Genomic DNA, 12,680 nt, shown 5'->3' on the forward strand with positions numbered 1-12,680 from the left:
AGAATAAACAATATAGTAAAATGTGTATAATTTCCTAGTTATACTTTAAAGGTAGGATGAAGCTTAAGGTGCAGAAAGTGAAGTTAATTATTCTTCTTCCTTCATGGTTAGCCTCATCTTGAGTCTAGCAGGGCGCCACCCCTCCTCCCTGTTCCCAGTGCCTGTCCCACTCTCTCTCACCACAGACACTCAAAGTCACTGTTCTGTTACTCTTCTCACTCAAGCCACTGTGCTGGGATTGAAAGACTTTGCTCTTCATGGCTTACAGGAAAGTTAAGGTAGTATTTTTTGCTCTAGAAGCCATGTGAAAATGGGACTGCGTTGGAATAAGCATCTATAGGAGCTGATACCTGCCCTGGCAGTATCTGGTAACCAAGAATTTCCAGAATTGCAATGGGGGAGTGGGGTGGGAGGAAAAACCCCAGTTCAAAAGAGGAAAAGCAATCAAAAGGCCACGTGCCGTGGCTCACGCCTGTAATCCCAGCACTTTGGGTGACCAAGGAGGCTGGATCACCTGAGATCAGGAAGGGAGACCAGCCTGGCCAACATAGTGAAACCCTGTCTCTACTAAAAATACAAAAATTAGTCGAGTATGGTGGCATGTGCCTGTAATCCCAGCTATTCAGGAGGCTGAGACAGGAGAATAGCTTGAACCTGGGAGGTGGAGGTTGCAGTGAGCCGAGATCGTGCCACTGCATTCCAGCGTGGGTGACAGAAGGAGACTCCGTCTCAAAAAAAAAAAAAAAAAAAAAAAAAAAATCAAAGGAGGGGCAAAATAAAATGGTAGAAATGAATACAGATATGTCCATAAATGGACTAAATTCACCAGTAAAATAAACAATGATTATTAGTCAGTAAGAGATAACCAGATAATGCTGCAATTCCTGCGTGCCTGAAGGCCTGAGAAACCTTCACAGTAGGGTTAGGGGAAGTGAGAGAGACTGAAGGTGTTGTGAGGGCTACCCAGCTCTCCACTTTTTCGAATGTGAAAAGAAATAAAGCAAAAGAAAATGTTAAAAAAAAAAAAAAAAAAGGAAGAAGAAAGACTTTACCCCTGAACTCTCAAGAGCAATGGAACTGAATCTCAGGGAGGGCATCCACAGGCTGATGAGTGCTATGACTGAAGGCCCATTGAAGGCATGTGGGGCAATAGGAGCCATAGAGAGGGACCTAGTTCTGTTCACCAGGGAACTGAGAGCTCAAAGGTGGCTCCTAGCGAGAAGTGACTCCTAAGCTGAGTCCTGAAGATCGATGTGAGTAGGCCAGGCAGAGGAGAAAGGGAGGAGGAGCGTGTGCAAAGGCCCACTGCCGAGAGAGCCAATTTGTGGGAAGAACCAAGAATCACTCAGTAGTGCTGGAGTTGAGTGTTGGTGTGGGGTGGGAGGGTAAGAGAAGAGGTGGACAGGAGCTCATTCATGGAGGGCCTTGAACCTGTGCCAAGTCTGTAATTTATCTTGTTAGAAATGCACAGACATTGGTTTTAAACCAGGGCATGCCATGATTACATTTTTTTTTTTCAGAATGATCATTCTAACCCAAATATGGAAAATGAATTTGACAGGGGAATGGGGAGGTCTGTTAGGAATCTGTTTTATCCTGGCAAGAGACAAAAAGGGCATTGGCAAAAGGGAGAACATTCGTTTGCTCATTCCTTTATTCACTTATTTGACATTTACTTCATGTTTTCCCCTGAGCATCTGCTATGTGCCAGCATTGTGCTGTGCTGGGTGCTGGGAATACAAAGGTAAAAAAGAGAAACAAGGTCCCTGCCTTCCTGGGGCAGACACTTACTTGGCAGTTCTGGTTTTCTTAGTCTGTTCTGTGCCAATATAACAAAATACCACAGACTGGGTAATTTATACGGAACAGAAATTTCTTTCCTCAGAGTTCTGGAGGTTTGGAAGTCCAGGAATGAGGGGCTGGCATCTTTCAATCCTTCTTCTTTTTTTAAAAAAAAATCTATCTCTTGGGCCAGGTGTTGTGGCTTATGCCTATAATCCTAGCACTTTGGGAGGCCAAGGCGGGTGGATCACCTGAGGTCAGGAGTTTGATACCAGCCTGGCCAACATGGCGAAACACCATCTGTACTAAAAAAAAAAAAAAAAAAAAAAAACAAAAATTAGCCAAGCGTGGTGACACATGCTTCTAATCCCAGCTACTCGGGAAGCTGAGGCAGAAAAATCGCTTGAATCCAGGAGGCGGAAGTTGCAGTGAGCCGAGATCATGCCACTGCACTCCAGCCTGCGCAACAGAGGGAGACTCCATCTCAAAAACAAAAAATCTATCTATTTGCTTATTTAGAGACTGAGTTATGAGACTGGCTAATTTTTGTATTTTTGGCAGAGATGAAGTTTCACCATGTTACTAAAGCTGGTCTTAAACTCCTGGGCTCAAGTGATCCACCCGCCTCCACCTCCCAAAGTGCTAGCATTACAGGCGTGAACCAACGCGCCCAACCAGGGATCTCCTTGCTTTGTCATCCCATAGTGAACAGTGGCAGGGCAAAGAGAAAGAGAAAAAGAGAACAGGAATAAGTGAACCCACTCTCTCAATAATGGCATTAATCCATTCGTGAGAGCAGATCCCTCGTAACATAGACAAGGTCTCACTCTGTTGTCCAGGCTGCAGTTTAGTAATACAAATATAGCTCAGTGCAGCCTCAGCCTTCTGGGGTCAAGTGACCCTCCTATCTCAGCCTCCTGAGTAGCAGGGACCACAGGTGCATGCCGCCACACCTGTCTAATTTTTTTTATTTTTTGTAGAGATGGGGTCTCCCTGTGTTACCCAGGCCGGTCTGTAACTCCTGGGCTAAAGTGATCTTCCTGCTTTGGCCTCCCAAAGTGCTGGGATTAGATTACAGGTGTGAGCCACCTCATCCAGCCCTAAACATCTCTTAAAGGTTTCACCTCTTAATATTGTTGTAATGGCAATTAAATTTCAACGTAAGTTTTGGTGGGGACAAACATTAAAACCAGAGCGCCGGGCAAGTGTGAAGGCAATGACAGTGTGTATGAGCTAACATGATACACAGTATTTTTGGAGCATATATACCAGAAGCATATTCCAAGAGATTTGGAGCATCAGAAAGACTTTCTTTAAAACTTCCCTAAAATGATGTCTCAGCTAAGACCTGAAGGAGGAGCAGGACATGGCCAGGTGAAGGAGAGATACTGGGGATTCCAGGTGGTTGGAATAGTAGAGGCAGCTTTCCAGAGATAAGAGACATCAGAGCCTCTGAGTGAATGAAAAGAAGTTCAGTACGACTGGACCACAGGGATTATTAAGGTGTCAGGCTAATGAGGGAAGCAGGGACCTGATCCCAAAAGGCCTCTAAATCACATGAAGGAGACTGGACCTTATAAGAGGCATGGGATCATATAAGAGAAAGGATCAGATGGACATCCTGAGAAGATCACAGTCTGGATAAATAGTAATAAGACAGACTAGAAAGGACTTGGTGAACCATTAGCTAGATTTGGGGTTACAGAAGGGCATGAAGACTCGCAGGTGTCTGACTTGGATACCATAAAACAAGAGGAAGAGAGGTTGGGAAGGAAGATCTAAAGTTTATTTTGGACCTGTTGCTTTTGAGGGACATTCAAGTGGAGCTATTCAGTAGGTGCTTGCATATACATTCCACCTGGAGATGGAATAGAGTTATTGGCATGTAGGACCTACACAGTGCAGAAATCATAGGAGTGGATGAGACCAGGTAGGCGAGTCTGCAGGGTGAGAAGAGAGCTGTGGATGGAAACTCAGGGGATTCCAACATTTAAGGTTCAGGCAGAGGAAGAGGGCTCTGCAAAAGAGGGTGGGAAGGGGCAGTTAGAGGTACGAGGAAGACTCAGAGCAAGAAATCATGCTCTCTAAAGATCTCCAAAGAAGAGGACAAGGTCAAGTGTGTCAAATGCCTTGGAGAGGTTAGGCGAGATAAGGATTGAGAAGTGGCCATAGAGTTTGGCAAGAATTGTTTCAGTAGAGAGATGAGGGTGGGAGTGGGCAGACTGCAGTAGGTGGAGCCATGGGAGGTGGGGAAGAGACTTGAAGTCAATGACATGAGGAGGCCAATGCCATCCTTGATGGTAGAGCAGTGTCCAAGCCAGCCAGGGGTAGGTGGATGGAAAGACGGATTGAGTCCATGGCTGCAGGAGAAGAATGCTAGCAGTTAAAAAGGTGAGACCCAACTAGGGGAACAGAAATGTTTAGGGGTTAAAGACCAGTGATTCTGGCTAGTAAAGGATCCTGAACCACCGAGCGCATTCATTACTGTTGCCCTTATTAATCTTAAGCATTGATTATATTCACCCAGACAGGAAGCAAGAGTTTTGTAAGTGTTATTTAAGTGACCAGTGAACATGAATTATTGAGCACTTGCCATGGGCCATGTGCTGGAATTACAAATATAAATAGGTGCCTGCTCTTGAGTATCTCATATCCTTTGAAATACCTGCATTGAAAAAGGCAGAGTAAAACTGGATTGATTTCCAAAGCATCAAAAAGAGCAAGAAATGTAGATTTTAATAAAATCTCACTTGTTTTTTTGTTATATTGGGTTCAGAGAAAAACGAATCTCATGAAGTTTTGCCTTTACAATTCACATTCCCAAGGTCTCAGGGGTCAAACAGTAAAGAAGGCAAACTCAAATCTAGAGTTCTGTGTGAGTGGCATTTGGGTCAGGGTGGATGGAGAAATGGACCACAAGGCAGGGATAGGAAAACTCAGGCTGGTAAGGCTGTTGGGACAAGCTCGAGACCAAGTTTACATGGCTTTATGCCAGATGGATATGGATTACAAATAGGAAAATTGCTTTTGGTTTATTTGTTGTATACCTTTTGGAGAAAAAAGTGATTCTACATAAAAATACCAAAGGGGCCGGGCATAGTGGCTCACGCCTGTAATCCCAGCACTTTGGGAGGCCGAAGCGGGCAGATAACGAGGTCAAGAGATCGAGACCATTCTGGCCAACATGGTGAAAGCCAGTCTCTACTTAAAATACAAAAATTAGCTGGGCATGGTGACGCACGCCTGTAGTCCCAGCTACTCTGGTTGCTGAGGGAGGAGAATCACTTGAACCCAGGAGGTGGAGGTTGTAGTGCGCTGAGATCACGCCACTGCACCATCAGCCTGGTGACAGAGCAAGACTCTGTCTCAAAAAAAGAAAAAAAAATACTAGAGGGAAATAAACTACAAGTGTTAACAGTGATTACCTTTTGGTGGAGGGATTAGGAGTGATTTGATTTTCCTCATAACTTTTCATATTTTAAATATTTGTGGTGAATAATACTAATTCTATAATCTGAGAAAAGATGCTATTTTTAGAATGCAAAAAACAAAAATATCAAAAAGAGTCAGGATGCCAGGAGTGGTGGCTCATGCCTGTAATCCCAGCACTTTGGGAGGACAAGGCAGGAGGATTGCCTGAGCCCAGGAGTTACAGACCAGCCTGGACAACACAGCAAGACCTTGTCTCTACGAAATACAAAAAAATTAGCTGGGCATGGTGGCGTGCACCTGTGGTCCCAGCTACTCGGGAGGCTGAGCTGGGAAGATCACTTGAGCCCAGGAGTTTGAGGTTATAGAGAGCTGTGTTTGAGCCACTGCACTCCAGTCTGGGCAACAGATGACTGAAAAGAGACAGAGAGAGGGGCAGGTTTGTGTTCCAGTGCAGTGACCAAAATGACCAAAATGAAAACAAACAAAGATACTGGGTGATAACATCACTTCATCAAAAACAAAAAATGTAGAAGATTATATTGGTAGGAGCAATATTCAGAAATAACACTGAAGACCTAAAAATCACATGCCATGCTTAACCTTGTCACAAACTAGGGGTGGTCGTAGGCATTTTCTTTAATGTATTTATTAATATATAAAATCTAGAAATAATCGATCTGAAAGAAATGGTGTGATTGTGAGTCAGCCCTGCACACATTGCCCCTAGAAGAGGAAAATGACTTGCCCAGGTTTGTACAGTTATTATCTGCATTTTTCTGATCATGTGATATTAATTTTATCTTGGAACTCTTGAAATTATGAGGTAGAAAGTGCACTATGAGAACAAATAAATATTGAGTTATGGCTGCTGGAGCTCCAAAAAATCGAGTTATAATTCTTTTTTTTTTTTGGAGACAAAGTTTCACTCTTTTTGCCCAGGCTGGCTGAAGTGCAATGACATGACCTCGGCTCACTGGAACCTCCGCCTCCCGGGTTCAAGTGATTCTCCTGCCTCAGCCTCCCAAGTTGCTGGGACTACAGGCGCCCACCACTATGCCCAGCTAATTTTGTATTTGTAATAGAGACAGTGTTTCACCATGTTGGCCAGGCTGGTCTCGAACTCCCGACCTCAGGTGATTCGCCGGCCTCGGCCTCCCAAAGTGCTGGGATTACAGGCCTGAGCCACCGCACCTGGCTGAGTTATAATTCTTAATTGTGACATTTTTATTGATGAAAAGAAAATGATTTGATGCCTCTGATAAGAGACTGATATATTCTAAAATAAAGGCTCATTACTAACTGAAATAGGGTTTTTAAAGTTTAATTTGTTTGGTAGGAGGGAAGTAATCTCTTAAAAGATATGGCTGGCTATTCTTAAATTCAATTTTAATGAGTATTTGTGGGTAGGGAGATAGATGGAAATGTGTTTTGGGAATGTATTCTCATTTTCAATACGATTCCCTTTTATTGATCTCATGGGAAGAGGGCCTGCTTTCCCCTATATGAAATTTCTAGACAAAAGAGACCGGGTGCTGTGGCTCACACCTGTAATCCCAGCACTTTGGGAGGCCAAGACGGGTGGATCACCAGGTCAGGAGATCGAGACCATCCTGGCTAACATTGTGAAACTCCGTCTCTTATACAAAAAAATTAGCCGGGCGTGGTGGCGGGCGCCTGTAGTCCCAGCTACTCGGGAGGCTGAGGCAGGAGGATGGCGTGAACCCGGGAGGCGGAGCCTGCAGTGAGCTGAGATCGCGCCACTGCACTCCAGCCTGGGCAAGAGAGCTAGACTCTGTATCAAAAAAAAAAAAAAAAAAAAAAAAAAAGAGGAGTAAAGTGTCCGTCCTGCAAGTTGCTGCCAGTGCAGGCAGGTCAGGGAGTCTGCTGCCGCTGGTAGGGAAGACAAGCTTGCAGCTTTCCACACCCATTCCTGAATTGCGAGAAAGGAAACTTACCCAGAAGCTGGAAGGAATCCAGAAAACATGAGCAAACCCACAGCTTCTCCCTTGATAGAAAGGCGTGTCCACTCATTTCTTACGTCTACTGAAGCCTTGAGAAGATTAATTGAGGGTTTGCCTGCCTCGGAGGCATTTCACCTGGGCAGGCTGTGTCCTGATCAGCAATGTTCTAGGCTGTCAGGACAGACACACACTTAGGCACTACGTGTGTGAAATCTCAAAACCGCAGCTGCTGACCTAGGATTTTGTAGACCCTCTCCGCTCTTTAGGGCCAGAGAGCCCCAGCAGTGAAAAGCCCAAGGAAGGTCTTGTTTTCCTTGTCATGTGTTTCAAATAAATTAGGGAGAATGAGCACAGCTAAATTTGAGAAATTATTGGCACAGCCGTCAATTAAATCCTTCAGATAGAAAACACATTTTTCTTTTCTTTCTTTTTTTTTTTTTTTTTTTTTTGCTGTGTTTATTTTCCAAACAATTTTATTGAAATATGCCAAGAATACATGGGCAGCACAAATGTATGAACAGGAAAGAAAAAATCACATGTACAATAATTTTTTTTTTTTTTTTTGAGATGGAGTCTCACTCTTGTCACTCAGGCTGGGGTGCAGTGGCACGATCTCGGCTCACTGCAACCTCCGTCTCCCGGGTTCAAGCGATTCTCCTGCCTCAGCCTTCTGAGTAGCTGGGACTATAGGCACCCGCCACCACGCCTGGCTAATTTTTGTACTTTTAGTAGAGACGGGGTTTCGCCATGGCTGGTCTCCAACTCCTGGCCTCAGGTGATCAGCCCACCTCGGCCTCCCAAAGTGTTGGGATTACAGGCGTGAGCCACCGCGCCCGGCTTTGTACAATAATTTTTTTTTTTTGAGACAGAGTCTTGCTCTGTCGCCTAGGTTGGGGTGCAGTGGCGCAATCTCGGCTCACTGCAAGCTCCGCCTCCCAGGTTCACGCCATTCTCCTGCCTCAGCCTCCCGAGTAGCTGGGACTACAGGCGCCCACCACCACGCCCGGCTAATTTTTTGTATTTTTAGTAGAGACAGGGTTTCACCGTGTTAGTCAGGATGGTCTCCATCTCCTGACCTTGTGATCCGCCCACCTCGGCCTCCCAAAGTGGTGGGATTACAGGCGTGAGACACCGCGCCCGGCCCACAATAATTTTTTAAAAGTGAAGAAGTGAAGGTTAATCTTGGGAGAGATCAGGTCGCCTCTCGCTCCCCCTGCAGACTTCCAGCGTTTCCATTAAGGTTAAGCCTCTACAAACCTAGCTTTCAAAAAAAAAAAAAAAAAAAAAAGGAATACAAGATCTTTTGCAAAAAAAAAAAACCAAAAAACAAAAAATGGCAGAAAGGAAAGAGAAATGACTTCCTGCTCTGATGGGACTCTTCCTAGCCACCTAATTAGGAGGCATGATGAGCTGTGGAGAAACACAGCTTCAGAGTGTAAGGTATGGACCATTTGGGTTTTTCATCTGGTAATGGTTCAGGAAGCTCCGAGCCTCCAGGGCATCGCTCTTGGATTCCCACTCCAGCAGTCCAGAAGAGCTGCGCTCACTTTTACCTGAGAATACTTTCACAGAAGATGGCCGCTTCACGCCCAGCTCATCTCAGATCTCAAAGAAGTTGTCAGTCACCTCCAGCGGGGCGTTGAAGAGGTGCAGCACGTTGCTGGGGTGCTGGATGCGGTTCTTCCTTGCCCGCTCCAGGGTGGGGAACCGATTGTTCGGGATTCACTGAAGTCTCTGTAACTGCAAGAAGTGACTTCCAACCCGCATGACTGACAGGGCATGATGGCTGGCTGCTTGGAGACAGACATTCAGCTTCTGCCCAAACGTGAAGTTGTTGCTGAGGTGGGTAGTGGCCCGGTCCACAGTGTAGCCGTCAGCCATCTCCACCATGGCGGTCCCCGGCTTGCTTTTCATGACTTTCACCTTCTCCACATTGCTATACAAGCAGAAGACATTGAAGACTTGGTCACAGTTCATCTTAGACTGATCCAAACCATAGACCATGAGGACAGGGCTGTCGGGGTGAGGGCCATGCTCGGGTGATGGGGAGGGGGTGGGGGGTGCCCATACTAGGGGCCGTTGCGACTTGGGCCCCAAGGGTGACTCCCCCCCACTGGTGGACCCATCCTTCTCCCTTCGTAGTGAGGTCGCAGGCTGGAGGGCCATAGCCCTCATCATGGCAATGGCTGTGATACCCACGGTGGGGCCCTCCATATTCTGTGGGGTGATCTCCCAGGAGAGGGGGCTGCCTCTGGCGTTTGTTGGGGTTGCTGCCAGGGTCACCTTGTCCACTGAGATTGGGGTTTGTGTAGTCCCAAGTATCCTGATCATTCTTGAACACATTCAAGCGTGTAGGCTTCGCGTATTTGATCTTCAGAGTGCAACAGCCAGAATAGATTTCAGCCCCATTGAGTGAGGCCTTGGCCCACTGGGCACTTTGAACACAGTCAAATTCCACCATGGCCTGAACTCCATTCTTCCGGAAAATGGCAATTCTCTGGACAGGGCCACAAGGATTACCGATAGTGTAAAGACCATCCGTGGTGATCGAATAGATGGGGTTCAGGATGGTAAAGAGAAAGAAGCACACTGTTCACGCTCCGGATCATCCGAGTTCCCGGGGCGGGAGATCTTCTGGCTGGTAGAGTAGTTGACAAAAGCTGGGTGACCGGCAATATGTGTTTGGTTGCCGGCTGTGTAGTTCACTGCGTTGCAAGCCTCTAGCACATCTTCAGACGCTACCAGTGCTTGTCTCTTTTTAGACATTACCATCACATAGCTGATGGGTCCAAACTCCCGCAAGGCCTCCACAAGGTCAGCTTCCGCCACACCATCAATTAGGCCCCTGATGTGGACAACTGGGAAGGCAGAGGTTTTGTGTGGGTCATCACAGTTCTCCTTAGAGATTAGGCTTCCATCAGATGGAATTCCCCACTCTAGAGGACAAGGCCGCTGCCCACCCGTTTCTGCTCCCTCAAACGCCCACGAGGCAGGGCAGGAGACACATTTTTCTTTTATAAAATCTGAGTTGAGAGCCCATCTAAGATTTTTCAGTACCTTTTGGAGTCAATTTACAAATCCCACTGCAAGCCAGGTGCGGTGGCTTATACCTGTAATCCCAGCACTTTGGGAGGCCAAGGCGGGCAGATCACCTGAGGTCAGGAGTTCAAGACCGGCCTGGCCAACATGGCCTTGGCCAGCCACAGCCAACCCCGTCTCTGCTAAAAATACAAAAAATTAGCCAGGCAAAGTGGCACGCGCCTGTAATCCCAGTTTCTAGGGAGGCTGAGGCGGGAGAGTCGCTCGAACCCAGGAAATGGAGGTTGCAGTGAGCTGAGATCGTGCCATTACACTCCAACGTGGGAAACAGAACGCAACTTCAACTCAAAAAAAAAAAAAAAAAAAATCCCACTGCAGGTATCTATCAGGGTAATGTGGTAGAGTTTCTTCCAAGGGACTCAGAGCTTGACAAATCTGGTCATAGTGAGAAAAACATTGGTAAAGTTGTCCAAAAGAGCAGACAAGGTCATTCAAGGTGTTTGATCCACTTTTAGGAGTTAAAGCAAAGAGCTAATTATTCAGGATTAAAAAAAGATTTTTAGCATTACTGTAGATACACTTTTGTATAAAGCGTAAGGTAAGGACCACACTTTTTTTTTTTTTGGCGTGGCATCTTTGTTGAATATCGATTGATCTTCAATGGAAGGGCTTATTTCGGGATGTTTTATTCTATTCCACTGGCCCATAACATAAGTCTATGCTTAGGCCAATACAAAATTGTCTTGATTACAGTAGCTTTACTCATATAGTAAGTTTTGAAATCAGGTAGTTTAAGTTCAACTTTATTTTTCAAAATTGTTTGGCTTAAGGTTTTTTTGCATTTCTATATAACTTTTAGGGTCACCTCATCAAATTCTATTTTTAAAGCCTGATGATATTTGATAGGGATGCATAGAATCTATAGATCAATTCAGGAAAAACTGTCCTCTACAATATTGAGTTTTTTGATCAATGTTCATGGTACGTCTCTCCATTTACTCAGCTCTTCAGATAAATATCTCAGTAATGTTTTGTGGTTTTTAGTGTATAGTTATTGCACTTTCTTTGTTAAATTTATTCTCAAGTATTTTATTCTCTTTGATACTATTGTGAATAAAATTATTTTTTAATTTCATCTTACTATATTGAAATACAATTAATTTTCATGTACTGAACTTGAGTCCTGTGACCTTGCTGATCTGGTTGATTAATGCCAATAATTTTTTTGTAGATTCTTTGGGATTGTCTACATACAGAATCATGTTGTCTTTGAATAAATACACAACCTTTATACCTCCTTCCTAATCCATATATGTTTTATTTGTTTTTCTTGCATTATTTCATTAGCCAGAGCCCCAAGTACAGTAAGTCCTCCCTTAAGACCATTGATAGGTTCTTAGAAACTGTGACTTTAAGCAAAAAGACATTTTGTTCAATCAAAGTCTTTTTTTCTGGTTTTTTTTTTTTTTTTTTTTTTTTTGGCTGGGATTATAGGTGCATGCCACCATGCCTGGCTATTTTTGTTTTTTGTGGAGACAGGGTCTTGCATTGTTGCCCAGTCTGGTCTTGAACTTCTGGGCTCAAGCGATCCTCCCGCCCCTACCTCTCAAAGTGCCTGGGTTACAGGCATGAGCCATTGTGCCCGGCCTCAATGTAATAACATTGATGAGAAAAAAAAAATGGATTGTGTTATAAGTCATTTTGCTTAAAGTCACAGTTTTCAAGAGCCTATTGACATTACATGAGGATTTACTGTACAATGCTGAATAAAAGTGCTGAGAGCAGATATCCTTGCCTTGTTCCCAATCTTAGAGGAAAACTATTTGATCCTTCACTATCTTATTATTTAAAAAATTGTAGTAAAATATACATAACAAAATGTACACTTTTAACTATTTTGAAGTGTGCAGTTCTTGGCATTAAGTCGATTTACACTGTGTAATCATCATCATCATCCATCTCTAGAACTTTTTCATCTCCCCAAACTGAAACTCTGTACCTATTAAACACAGACTCCCCATTCCCTCAGCCCCTGGCAAACACCCTTCTACTTTCTGTCTCTATGGATTCCATTATCCTAGGTACCTCATATTAGTGGAATGACAATATTTATCCTTTTGTGTCTATCTGGTTTCACTTAGTACAGTGTCCTCAAGGTTCGTTCATGTTGTAGCATGTCTTGGAATTTTCTTTCTTCTTAAGGCCGAATAATATTTCACTATATATTTATTCTTTCAGTTTTAAGTATAATGTTAGCAGTGGGGTTTTCATAAATGTCTTTCATCAAATTGAGGAACTTTTCTTTTACTCCTAGTTTATTGAGAGATTATATCCTGAATGCAAATTGGATTTGGATAAATGATTTTTCAGCAGCTATTGAGATGACCATGTGGTTTTTGTATTTTATTCTAATTATAGAGTGTAATTATATTAATCAAATATTGACTGTTAAACCAATCTTGCATT

General features: G+C 44.2%; 1 pseudogene; it reads right to left on the reverse strand.

The window, feature by feature from the left end:
• Window positions 1-8,568: 8,568 nt before the first annotated feature.
• Window positions 8,569-9,974, reverse strand: LOC101154198 (heterogeneous nuclear ribonucleoprotein L-like; annotated as a pseudogene).
• Window positions 9,975-12,680: the final 2,706 nt, after the last annotated feature.

This window comes from Gorilla gorilla, chromosome 5 (assembly GCF_029281585.2).
Source record: "Gorilla gorilla gorilla isolate KB3781 chromosome 5, NHGRI_mGorGor1-v2.1_pri, whole genome shotgun sequence".
Lineage (NCBI taxonomy): Eukaryota > Metazoa > Chordata > Mammalia > Primates > Hominidae > Gorilla > Gorilla gorilla.